The following is a 13,249-nucleotide window of genomic DNA, read 5'->3' as shown; positions in this document are numbered from 1 at the left end:
CACTCGCAATGACCTTTTTTGGAATCCTGGTACATGAGTTTAAGGGGTCTGTCCACAATTCCGGGTAGCCCAATTCATCGAGCCTCCCTTTCACATACATTAACCACGGAATCTTCCTTGTATTCCGTAGTTCGAGGAAATCCTGTAATTCCTCCCTATAGTGAACGAGATCTGGGCTGCTCCACAATCGCCTCCAAAAAATTAGGGGTTTGAGTCCTAGCTCCTCTGTAATAGGTTTTATTCCCAGATCTAATCTAAGGGGCAGCAAAGGAGTGCTCTGGGGGAGGGCAGCTACCTGTCTCAGAAATGTATTTTCAGTTGTCTGTAGCTTTGGATATCGGATATGACCCCACAGCTCTCCCCCATATGTAACCCCCGCTCGTGCTTGTGTTTTGTATATATGAATAATTGGGGTAAATGGACGATAACATGATTTGTTTGCCAGGCGCAGAGTGCCACCCGCCAACTGTGCCAGTTTGATGGTCACTCGGGCCTGATGCGGCGTCCAAGTTAGATGTTCATTTATAGTGATCCCCAAGTATTCAATATTATGCACTCTTTCTAATTGGGCAGTGCCTAGCATAGGTGGTGTTCGTTTTCGGGATTTGGGATTTAAAATCATAAACTTTGTTTTTTGTGGGTTTATTTCCAATCCCCGGTCAGAGCAAAAATCCAGGAAACCATCCAAGATGCGTTGGATCCCCATCGGGGATTTAGACAGCAACAGGGTGTCGTCTGCAAACATATTCTGAATCGTTTTGGCCACTATAGGAGTGGAAGGGTATGCTCAGACATGAGTCCCTTGCTCACTGCACCATCAGGATTCAAGCAAGCCGGGCCGAAGACGGCTGTAATGCCAGAAACCGGTCCCCGGAAGCTTGTTTCCTTTCCAGTAAAGAATTGGCTTGGTAGTTTGGTCTGCCCTGTTCCCATGATGCACTGGGCCAGGGACAGACTCATTTGCATGTAGCCAGGTTCTGAACTGGGATGGTGCAGTGAGCTAAAAAACGGTGATGGATCAAGCCCTGGTCTTTTGACTGGGTAGGAGTGTTCTGCTTAATTCAGATGCTCTGTCCATCACCACCCCCTTTTCTGAATCGTTTTGGCCACTATAGGAGTGGAAGGGTATGCTCAGACATGAGTCCCTTGCTCACTGCACCATCAGGATTCAAGCAAGCCGGGCCGAAGACGGCTGTAATGCCAGAAACCGGTCCCCGGAACCTTGTTTCCTTTCCAGTAAAGAATTGGCTTGGTAGTTTGGTCTGCCCTGTTCCCATGATGCACTGGGCCAGGGACAGACTATTTTGCATGTAGCCAGGTTCTGAACTGGGATGGTGCAGTGAGCTAAAAAACAGTGATGGATCAAGCCCTGATCTTTTGACTGGGTAGGAGTGTTCTGCTTAATTCAGATTCTCTGTCCATCACCACCCCCTTTTCTGAATCTTATGTATCAAAGTTGCTTTTTCCGTCGCATTTTTACTGCCTTCCACTCTTTATTATCCCCTTTTAGCACTTAATGTGTATTATATACATAAAGAATGTGGGAAATATAGAAGCAATTCAAGCAGATCAGCTTGAACCACAATAACTAACTGGTCACGGGTTACTTTTCAGTGGATGATGTAATTCAACAATTATAACATATGGTGTCTGTTGGGTGTCGAAAAAACCGAGAGCAACATTTCATTTGCAATACATTTATTCTTATGCCCTTACTAGAATTCCAAAAGAAAGTATATGCAAGCGCGAGAATTTTGTGGAAACAATTAAAACTGAAACTTGTTTGCAAAAAAGTATTTAAGGGGGTAATGTGCTTTCCAGACTCGTTATTATTTCCACAAATATTTCTCCTGTTGTCCATTTTTTCATGTGTAATCTCATTTGTGTGCCTACTGTAATTTTGTCATATAATATCTGAGTTTTGTTTCCTGATAACATGCATCAGGCATGTGTTATTTTGTTTTCTCTCCAGCAGGCTACCTCATCACTGTTACTAAGGATCCTCACAGAAAGTCTTGAGAAAAGAGGCGCTGTGCTTCCTCCGTAACCCGCATTTGGCAGCTGCTGTGTATTCCCTTCGGAGCTGGATTCCTTTCCCCAGCTGATGTCATCACCACCATTGAGCGAAAAGAGCAGCTGCAATATGAAAGAGGTGGATTATACTTTGAGTGTATTCGAACTGTTTTTTTGGCTTTATAGCTTTCAAACACAATTATGTTACTGGGTTTTACTCATGTTTAGTGGTCAACTTCGTTGCATCCTCAACAACATGCATTTTTCAATTAAAATCTTCTAAAAACATCATAGGCCTGGTTAATTTCTTTGTTATCATGCATTCAAGCAGAATTTATTTTTAGACATGTTTTCCTTATGGTGCAAATAACACTTTCCAGTAAATTTTGAAACATGTGGAGAACTTTCACTGATATTTGTTTGGAGACACACACAGAGCAGGGAAATAATAAAAGTCTATAATTTATGAAAAAATACACTTTTATCAGAGCAATTGCCTTAGAACATTTTAATATGCAAAGCAATGATCAAGACACAATTTAAAATAGATCTCAGTTTTTCGACAATGTCATTTATTTAGTTAGTAGTTTTGCTGAGTACTAGTTGTCCTTGTGTGATAAATTCATAAAGGTGAATTGTAAAGTAATTGCAAAGCAGAACAGTAATCAATAAGCAGCGGGATGTTAGAGTCCAGAGGGATGAATTGGAAAATCACCCATCCAAATTCTTTGGTCGCATCACCCAGAAGAAGGACGCAGGAAAGTAATTTGTAGAAGTAGTGCTTTAAGGAGTTTCCTGGAACGGAGGGCAGTTGGATCAGCTGTGTGTTGGAGATCTAGGGTGTTCTACATTTGGAGGAATTAAATCTGCATATGCCTCACACATCTCAGCCATGAAGGCCTAACTGACTTTCCTATCTATGTGGCTGAGAACCCATTTCATAGCCATGTACTGTGGCTGAGGGGAAGATCACAGAGAATTACTTGCAAAGGCATCTGTCACTAAAAACGTTTGCTCACCTTGTCGTTCAACGTAATGCTTTATCATACTGAGGACATTCAAAGCGGCACTATGGTTTGAAGGAGACTTCAGAGATGTGTCTTACAGATCTGGTGGGGTAAATGTTAAGGTGATGTCATGAATGATGTGTATTGACTTGGTTGTTATTTTGTGAGCAACAGGATGGAAAGCTTACTATCAATAACTGTAGTTTTTTTGGGAAAAGCTCATATTTTGAGATCATTAACTTTCTCCAGTATTTATCGCCCGTGAATTTAAAAAAAAATATTTGTTTCTTATGCAATGTTATTATTTTTGTAGAGAGCTTGATTACCAAAAAGGCTCCTTGGCGCTAGCCTAGATACAAAATGAGGATACCCCAAAGGAAGAAGTTCTTTTACTGAGAAGAACCAGGTTTTTTAGGGCTTTCTGAAGACCAAGGTATTTGTAATTTTTTTAAATGTTTTTTATTTTATTTATTCATTTTCAGAAGTAACAAGAAAACAAAGTGAATGTATACAGTACATAGCATTTGGCTCTGCATTGGCACAATTACAATTAAGCTGGTGATTCTGAATAACACATGACATGGCTTCATAGACAACCACAATCAGGATATACACTAAAAATGTGTTACATGACATTATACTCAAAAGAGAAAAACAATAGGGACACATTTCAGGACAGTATAAGGCAGAGCATATTTTTTTAAAGCAAATACAGTACATCAGATAGAGGCTACAGCCAGCAAATAAGCAGTAAGTGGAGCCCAAATGTCCCGTGGTTTTGATGACGTGGGCAATTCTTCTGCATAGCATGTAAACTGATCACAATAATAGGTCAGGTCCTGCAGCCATAGTTTAGTGGTGGGCGCAGGTCTACCCCCCAGCATATAGAGACTCTTCCCTTGGCCATTAGTAATGCTATAGCCACAAGCTTCCTGTAAGAGGCCTTAATGTGAGTGACCAGCCCAAAATACATAGTTGGGGAGTACAGGTTAGAGGCAGCCCAACCATCAAATGTATAATCTGTGTGACAGACCCCCAATATGAATATACCCTCGGGCATTCCCAAGCTAAGTGATAAAACTCGGCATTCGCCGCTCCTCATCGCCGGCAGCTATCTGAGTCCCGCAGACCGTATTTATACAGCTGGGCAGGTGTGTAGTATAATAGATGTAAATACTTAAAGTGGACCAATCTCAAGTTACCGTTCTCTGTTAAATGCCCAGTCAGGCGGCAGCATCCAAACCACTCGTCTTCAGATATGGGATTTGGTAAAATCGCATTCCATTTATTTAATGCAGACACAACTAGTGCAACCACCTCCCTCTGCGATACCTGATATAATCTAGTGACCAGCTGCGACCGCGAAGTGGCAGTGTATAAAAGTTGCAGTGCTTCTAGCGCAGGTGGTTCCGCAGGAAATTGTGGATAAAGCGCATGCATAGCAGATCGCAGTCTAGTGTAGATAAAGAGCTGCATAGCAGTGACGCCGCCACCTGCAGCCACAGACCCTGAGGCTATGAATTGGCCACCAGGAAACACATCCTCCATTTTCACCATATGCATATCTTTAAGGGTCTTTAGGGCACCCAACTCAGCAGTAACATAGAGATCTCTGTGGTATAAGAGTGGCATATTGGCGCATATAGCGGCAATTTTTGTGCTCGTTTTCCCAGTTCCCGCCATGCTTTGGCCGTGGTTTGAACTATGTCGAACTCCCCCTTCTCAAAAACTGTATGTGTATTCACTATCATGGCCTTGAGTGGATGACTGGCTCCCGCCTCTACCGCTACACGGGGGATATAAGCTGGATCCTGCTGCCAGTAGGAGGCAAAGTGGGCCTGTGCACAAAGATAATATAGATGAAAATCGGACACCGTAAAACCTCCCTGATCATAAGGAAACGTGAGTGTCTCCCATTGAAGGCAAGATTTCTTACCCTCCCAAGCCAGCGTAACCAGGAGGGAGCGGAGTGTATTAAAAAAATGGCGTGTCAATTGGACAGGAATGTTTAAAAATAGATATAGAAAACATGGAAGAATTAGCATTTTCATTAACGCTATGCGATCTCCAAAGGACAGGGGCAACTTGATCCAGCGGGCCACTTGCCCTTTAAGTCGTGTGATGGCTGTGCCGTAATTAGATTGTATCACAACTTGTGGATCTCTATGGAGCTATATTCCAAAGTATTTTACAGTATCAGTACACCACACTAAGGGATATTCCAGGTCGAGTGGGGATGTGCAATCCGTGAGAGATAGGATAACTGATTTGGACCAGTTTATGCCAAGTCAAGAGAACCACTCAAATCGGATATATTCCCTAATGAGGGGTGCGAGGTGCAGAGCGGCCTCACTGACATACTACACCATGTCATCTGCATAGAGACTGCTAGAGGGCATTGGAGAAAACGCGAGCCGCGTGAGCATAGTGCTGTCCCAGGATAAAGGCCAGCAGTTCAAGTATGAGTGTGAATAGTAAGGGGGACAATGGACATCCCTGTCGTGTGCCACGTTGAATATGGATTACCTCTGTCAAGTGACCATTGACCCTCACCCGTGCAGTGGGACGTGTGTAGAGCAATTTTATCCAATTGGTAAAAATTAAGGGTACTCCAATGCGATGCAGAATTGCAAACATATAGGACCAGGAGATAGGATCAAATGCCTTATCGGCATCGAGGCACATCAACACTGCTGGCAGAGTGGGCTACAGTACATGCATAACCGCAAAGAGTGTCCGCAATTTATGGGAGGTTGAGCGAGTAGGGACAAACACAGATTGATCTGGCAGTACCATAACTGGAAGGAGTAGCTGCAACCTGGTTGCCAGAACTTTCACTAGAATGTTTACATCAGTATTAATTAAGGAAAGGGGTCGATAGGAATCACATCTGTCAGAAAGTTTGTCAGGCTTGAGCAATGTGACCACCAGCGCCTCTCGCAGAGTCGGAGGAAAGCACTGAGTCCCATACGCTTCTTCATAAACCTGGTGAAGACAGGGAGCGAGGATGTCTATATATGCCTTATAAAATTCCGCCGGCCACCCGTTGGTGCCAGCCGACATTCCATTAGGTAGCGCAGTAATGGGGTCCCGTATTTCATCCAGGGTAATAGGATGCATCAAAAACTCTTGTTGTCCCCTTGAGTGCCAAACCAGCGCTATAGCATCTAGATACCGTTGTAATTCAGTCTCATCTGCAGCTTGTTCATGAGCATACATTTCAGTATAATACTTTGCGAAAGTATATTGGGTGTGTCATAATGCATTACATCATCAGCGAGGACTGCGTTAACTATATATGCTTTGTCTCGGGGTTCTGGTATACGGGTGGCAAGTGCTCTACCAGGTCTGTCACCTTCACTATAGTATCTAGCCTTACATCTACAGGGCATATGTCGTATCTCCTGGTCAGCAACGTCGTTATATTCTGTGATTTTTGTTTTTATGAGTGCCAGTGTGGCGGGATCGGCCATGTCTTCATATTGTCGCTCTAGTTCTTTCAACTCACGTTCAAGCAAGGACATGGTGCTGTGCAGGGATTTTCAAAACCTCGGCCTGTAGACCTATAACAGGCCCCACGTATGTTCACTGTAAAAGACTCCCATATTGTACCCACTGTCTCGATTGAACCAGTATTATGTGAAAAATAGTCAGTGATAGCCTCACGGATCCTCTCACAGAACACCAGATCCAATAGAGAAGAGGACAGCATTCTCCATTGAAATTGAGAGGGGGTATAAGATGGTAACACCATGCTAAGATGTACGGGGAGTGGTCTGATATCGTCCTAGGTAGGTGCTTTATCTGTACTATCCATGCAGTCGCGTCCTGCGTGACTAACCAATAGTCAATAAGAGACCAAACTTGTCGCGCATATGAGTGACATGTACCTTCTTAAGAACCAGGGTGACGTAATCTCCAGATGTCTGTAAGCTTCAAGGTTAGCATACCATCATGAAGCAATGCAGAAGCCCTCTTGGGAGTGGGGTCCGCCGTGTACAATCTGTCCACGGCGGGGTCCAGAATCACATTGAAATCACCCCCACAAATAATAGTAGAAGGAGGTAGATTGTAAAGCTTACCCCATAATGCATCATAAAAACCAGGATTTTCAACGTTCGGTCCATAAACATTTACTATAACCATCAACCTACCATATAAAGTTCTCTGTACTATTATATATCTGCCACCGTCATCTTCATCTACATGAATTGGTACAAAGAGGGTCCCTTTCTTAATCAGAATACTTACACCCCAGCCCATCTGGTGGCTATGGTGGAAACCGCCCACTTAGTGAGGTGAGTTTCTTGTAGAAGGGCTATCTGGATATGATGACGATCCAGATAGGACAGTACCTGACAAACTTTTTTGGGATTGTTAAGCCCCCTGACATTCCAGCTAAGCCATGATATTGTTGAGACTTTGGATTCAGTCATGTCCTAACTGCACAATGTATTTGTCTGTGATATTGCCTAAATAGTATCTCTGTACTAGCCATGCTAAACCAGTGTAATGCCGCCAATGTGCTATCCATAAAACATTGCTCCCTAACAACACCTCCCGCCCACACCAGCAAAGGACACCTGCTGTGACACCCCCCATTCAACAAGAAAACAATTGGATGGTTGCATAGCTGAATAAGCAAGCCTGAAAGTTAGGAACATAGAAATCATTACAACCAAGGCACCAAGAAGTGCTCTAACAAGGGGAAGAACTTTGTGTGTAATTCCCATACAGTGGGACGCTAGTAGCCATTGGCACCGTGCAGAGACAGGGTGGGATGAGATGTAAAGTAATAGGCTGAACATTCATGAGCATGAATATAGTACAGTGGCTCTAAACCATGAGTTTATTTGTATACCATTTTAACATATCAGGCAGCCCAATGCTCTAAAACCAAAAAACAGCAGATAGGTACATATGGCTAACTTAACATGTAGGAAAACGGCATTAGGGCCTACTTTGATATATGGGTTACACAACACGAAGAGATAAATAAGAGCAAAATGGAGCACATGTAAGATATAGCTGTCATCAGTGAGCAACACAGCAATAATGGGTAAACAACAATGCCAATCACACACAATCAGCCATCTGAGTCTGAGTCCTCTCGTGTCTCCTGCCTCGGCGTCTGCCGTTCAATCTGGTGAATGTATTGAAGTGCTTCCTTGTGTGCCAAGAAGATGCGTGCTTTCCCGTCGTGTTGAATCCGCAGACAGACTGAGTACAGCATTGCGTATTGGATGTATAGGGATTGCAATTTTTTTAGCAGATCGAAACTCCCTGCGCGCTTGTTGCACCGCCACCGTGAAGTCAGGAAAGAGCTCCACCTTCATTATTCGATAATTCAAGCAGCTCTCCGGCCAAACGAAGCGCAGTGTCCCGATCACAATAGTACATCAGCCTAGCTATAATGGGACGGGTCGGTGCTCCAGGTACAGGTCGGGCAGCTAGCGATCAGTGGGCTCTCTCAACAATTAACACTTTTGAAAAATGTTCCACCCCCAGTAGGGTTGTGAGCAGTGTCTCCACATACGATTCCATAGACCCAGTGTTGGTTGATTCCAAAATGCCAGTTATACACAGATTGTTTCTTTGGGAACAGGCCTTAATATCTTTGTTCTTGGCTCGTATTACCTCCAGTAGCTTCTCCATGCTGGCACAGGTTGCGCTGACCGCCTCTACCCGATCCTCTGTGGTAGAGATGCGCTGTTCAGCCTCTGCGAGCTGAGTACCATGTTTCCCCAGCTTCGTCGCCATATTGTCTATACGCAAGTTCCGATGGTCTATCTTGGCATCGATGGTGTGAAGACGCTCCAGTTTAGTGCTTGAACCAACTTCAGGATCTGGCTCAGTGTCGGAGGCATTCGGGGTTTGGGACTTAGAATTCTTATTTTGCCTCAAAGTTCAGTTTCCCCTGCTATTTCTCTGCTCTCCCCATACTTAGGCTTGATTTAGAGCAGGTACACACAGTAAGAGCGGGGTATAGGCAGTGGCCAGAGGGAGCACCAGGGCCACCACTGTCTCAGCAGTCTCCAGAGACATCTAGGAGATAGAGCGAGACAAGATGCGTGATGCACCTTCGCGTTATGCTTGACACCAGTGCGCACACCAGCTGCAGGTCTCTTGTTACGCTAGTTCCCGCAGGGCAGAGCGCTATACTGCCGCTAGTGCCCCAATGTCGTCCAAGCAGCAGTAGCACAGTAAGGGCGATTGTCAGCACACAAGCAGGTTGGCACATTAGATAAACACAGGCACTGTATTCTGACACTTGGTGTCCCTCCAATGCACACACGCCACACAGGAGCCACGCACACTGCCCCTCGATCGTCCTCCACTACAGCTTATACTTAGGCAGGGTGTTGTGGCAGCTGGTGAGTAGTGGCCAGTGCAGCGCCCGAAAATATAGAATTATGGCTGAGTCTTTATGGCAGACATCTGTTGTATTGCAGGCGCTGGGGCCCTAGGTTTTGCAGAACAAACACGCTGTGCAGGAGCTCCTATAATGGGTTGGGCCATGTGTGCTCCTCGATGACAGGCAGAATAGTGCGTCCCACGGCCCACTACATGCAATATCAGCCAGGGCTTCATAGCACCATATGCCAGGCCGCGGGAGAGGCAGAGTCACAATTAACAGTGCCTATCCTACTATGTTGAGGGGAAGATAGTTACTGCAGCGTAGGGGCGCAGCCACTCACCCGTCTCCTCGCGGCAGTCCCAGGCAGCGGGAGCGGGGGCTGCTGCAGCTGGAATCCCGGTCAGGCAGCTGGAGTCAAGCAGTGCTTCCTCAGAGAACAGGCTGCCCAGTCTCATGAAAGCCGTCGCAGTTATTGCACTCCGCCCCGGGGGCCGCACCATCACACAGCGGCCGGTCAAGCGAGGGGCCGCCACTCAGATCTCTCACCTTCACACCTCGGGCCCACGATAGCAGATGATATCCGCGGTGCGGGGACGAGCTGGCACGGATCGCAGCAATCAGGCAGCCCGGCCGTGATGCACCAGTGCACCCGCACCGCCTCAGCTCCGGATCCCCGCCGTGGGAGCCAGGCAAAGCGATGGAACAGGCAGCGGGCACAATCTGGAAGGTCAGTAGATATTCTTACTCCGCGGCTGCCATTTTGTGCCAGGGCAGAACGAGGTGACACAAGCAGCTACAGGCCCCCAATCTGCAGATTAGCATTATCAAAGTACATAGGAGTCAGGGAGTCCAGATACATGCAGTGGAGCCTTGGATGGTGCCAACGTAGCAGGATATTAGGTGGATGGTAATCTCGACTGGCAGAGCGGCACTAAAGTGTGGCCATCTTGCTCCGGGCTCCCTAGCGCCCCTCAAGGTCAAAATATTTAGCATGACTGTAATATAAAGTGGAGCATGTTCCATTCTTTAGCAACTCCCAGTACAAAGCCTCTGCTGCCCCAGGACATGCAATAAAATCTAGGCAATGCCACCAATTTGTCAGAGACTGAGCGAAGAGATCTGCCTGAAGTATACCAGTTAAAGCTCTTTCTGAGAAAATCAGGGCCTTGGCCATGTAGTGCTTTGAAGGTAATACAAAGAACATTAAAAGCAATCCTATGTCTTACCAGAAGTCATTGAAGTTCCCTAGCAATCTTTGAAATGGACCGATATTTAGGATTTTTGAACAGCATTTTGCAACTTTTGTATCTTATGAATAACATGCTGATGGGCACTGAGATATAGACCATTATAATAGTCGATCTTTGACATAACCAATCAGGGGACAGGCAATTTTTGAACGTGAGCTGGGATGAAAGGAAGAATTGTCTTGATCTTTCTAAGTATGTAAAAAGCGGCAAAAGTGACTGCAATGGCTTGATCAGAGAAGGTCAACTTGTCATTAATCATGACTCCCAGATTATGTACTGTCCTACCTGGAGTAGGAGGTGAACCAAGATCAGATGGCCACCAGGAAGCAGACCAGAGAGAGGATTTAACCCCAAAGATCAAAACCTCAGTCTTAGCTGAGTTAAGTTTAAGGCAATTCATGGACATCCACTGACTGACAGCCTGCATATAATTGCAGAACCTCAAATTGCTTCCTGAAACCCCAGGGCTAAAGACACAATGGGGCCGATTGACAGAACTAACTTAAGACAAAATCCTAAACTTGCTACTATAAGTTAGGATTTTGTCTTAAGTTTGACTTAAGACAAACTTAAGACAGACTTAAGACAGACTTAAGACAAAATCCAAACTTAAGTCTGTCTTAAGTCTGTCTTAAGTTTGTCTTAAGACAAACTTAAGCAAAATCCTAAACTTCTGTGAATACCAAAAGTAGTAAGTTTAGGATTTTGTCTAAAGTTAGTTCTGTGAATCGGGCCCAATGATTTGTGTATCTTCTGAAAATGACATCAGGGAGAAGTCATATGATCTTATGAATTCAATCACAAACAGAGAGGCAACAATCCTAAAGTTAGAACAAAGACAATTCTTGAGCCTTCCGTGTCAAAGCCTTCCCAAGGCACGGGCCTCAATCCGGGAAGGAAGCCGTTCTCACGCGGTGTGGTACGAAGATTGGTGGTGTAAGAAGCATAAGACTTTATCAAGAGTCACTCTTGCTGGAACTATCGATTATCGGACCACCTCTCTCTGAGCTTAACACTATATAGCAGTTATAGAGGACTGACCCTAGACGTCGTGTCAAATATCTGAAGACGATTTTCTTTTAACTATCCTTGCTCACAACATGACACTTGTGTGTTGGGAAAATATAACCCTTATCGGATATCTAAGGGCTCTTGCCCTATCTTTACAAGTTCTTATGTGAATTCGTTTAGTGCTCTTCAGGCATCTCAGCACTATCAATTAAGAAGCCTCTTGAGACGTCTGTATCATAGAGAAAATATTTATCCAGTTCGACGACTGTCTATGATCAAAAGATTTCGCCCTGAAGAATTCCCTAGTGGACGAAATGCGTCGGCTGCAAAAACCCGTGTTTTGATTGTACACCCTTTTGGAATAAAGAAAATCACAACCAAGAAAATCTACGTCTGTGATTATTAGAATTGTAGTTTAAGAATTGTGTTGTGCACCTTTGCTTTTATGTATGGATTACTTAAGTTCTTTGATGAACTAGCACTGTGACAGTGGGTGTCAGCCAGTGTGCACACACTTCGCCCATACAAACTATTGGGGGTAACTTACAATTGGGAGTGACTTGGGTTAGGCGCTATGAGTCAGGAAGGTTCCACGGTCTCCCTCTCGTTTTGAAACAGACACCCTTGCACTCTGGTGCAAGGATGCCTGAGTTGGCGCTAAGTTGTTAAACTTAGAGTTTGTGCTCGCCATGTAGAGGTAGCGAACAAGCCGCGAACATCCTGTGTGAACTCCGCTGTCTGAAGCCCCGGGTGACGTTCACGGGCGTAGGTGAGAGCTGCGGACCGGGAGGGTTTGAGCTGAGGAGCCGCGTCGGAGCGGTGAAGCAGTGGCATCGGTGGGACGCTGCTGCAGAGGCAAAGTCGCGCTGCCGCCGTGCCTCCGGAAGACTGAGCTATCAGTTCCGGGGCACGAGCGGGAGAGTCAGAGGGGAACGCGCTCAGATCGCCGAGGCTGTCAGTGAGGCGAATGAAGCGAATGAAGCGAATGAGGCGAGCATTGCCTTAGCCGAAGAAGGCTTGGAGAGTGCTGGGGTTGTATCACAGCTTCGGCAGACAAGCAAGGAGGCAACAGGGGACTGGAGAGTGAAAAGACACAAAGCTGCAGCCTCTCACAGGAAAAGAACTAAGCAAATAAAGAGGGTCTGGACATTAAACAAGGATCTATGTATAAAGCCACAAAACACAATATGCAAAAACACTAAACGCAGTAATTTCAGCAGTCAGCATACTGTTTTATCCCTCCATACTGATATTCAGAAACAAAAGATATTTGTAAACTACCTGCCTATGAGTAAATCTACAAAACCAGCACAGGAGGACAAGGAGGAGGCATATCAAAACTTAGTGGAGACCCCTGTAAGAAAAAATCGAGTGGGATCTAAAGAATCACAAGAACCTCCGCAATCAAGAAACCAAGAGAAACAAGCAAAATCCTCCTACAGTCTGCGGAATAGAAATTTCTTAAGCCAAGAACAATTTCCGAAGGGTATTTCACCGAGAGTGAGTAGAAAAAGAGAAAAAAACATACCCAAGGATCTCAGGATCACCTCAGAGAAAGAGAAAGATAAGTTGGCCTCCTCACAAAGATTAAAAATAAAAATCACTCCCTC

This window comes from Lissotriton helveticus, chromosome 10, assembly GCF_964261635.1.
Source record: "Lissotriton helveticus chromosome 10, aLisHel1.1, whole genome shotgun sequence".
In the NCBI taxonomy this organism is placed as follows: Eukaryota; Metazoa; Chordata; class Amphibia; order Caudata; family Salamandridae; genus Lissotriton; species Lissotriton helveticus.
The sequence above is the reverse complement of the archived record's forward strand: the minus strand, read 5'-3'. Positions refer to the sequence as shown.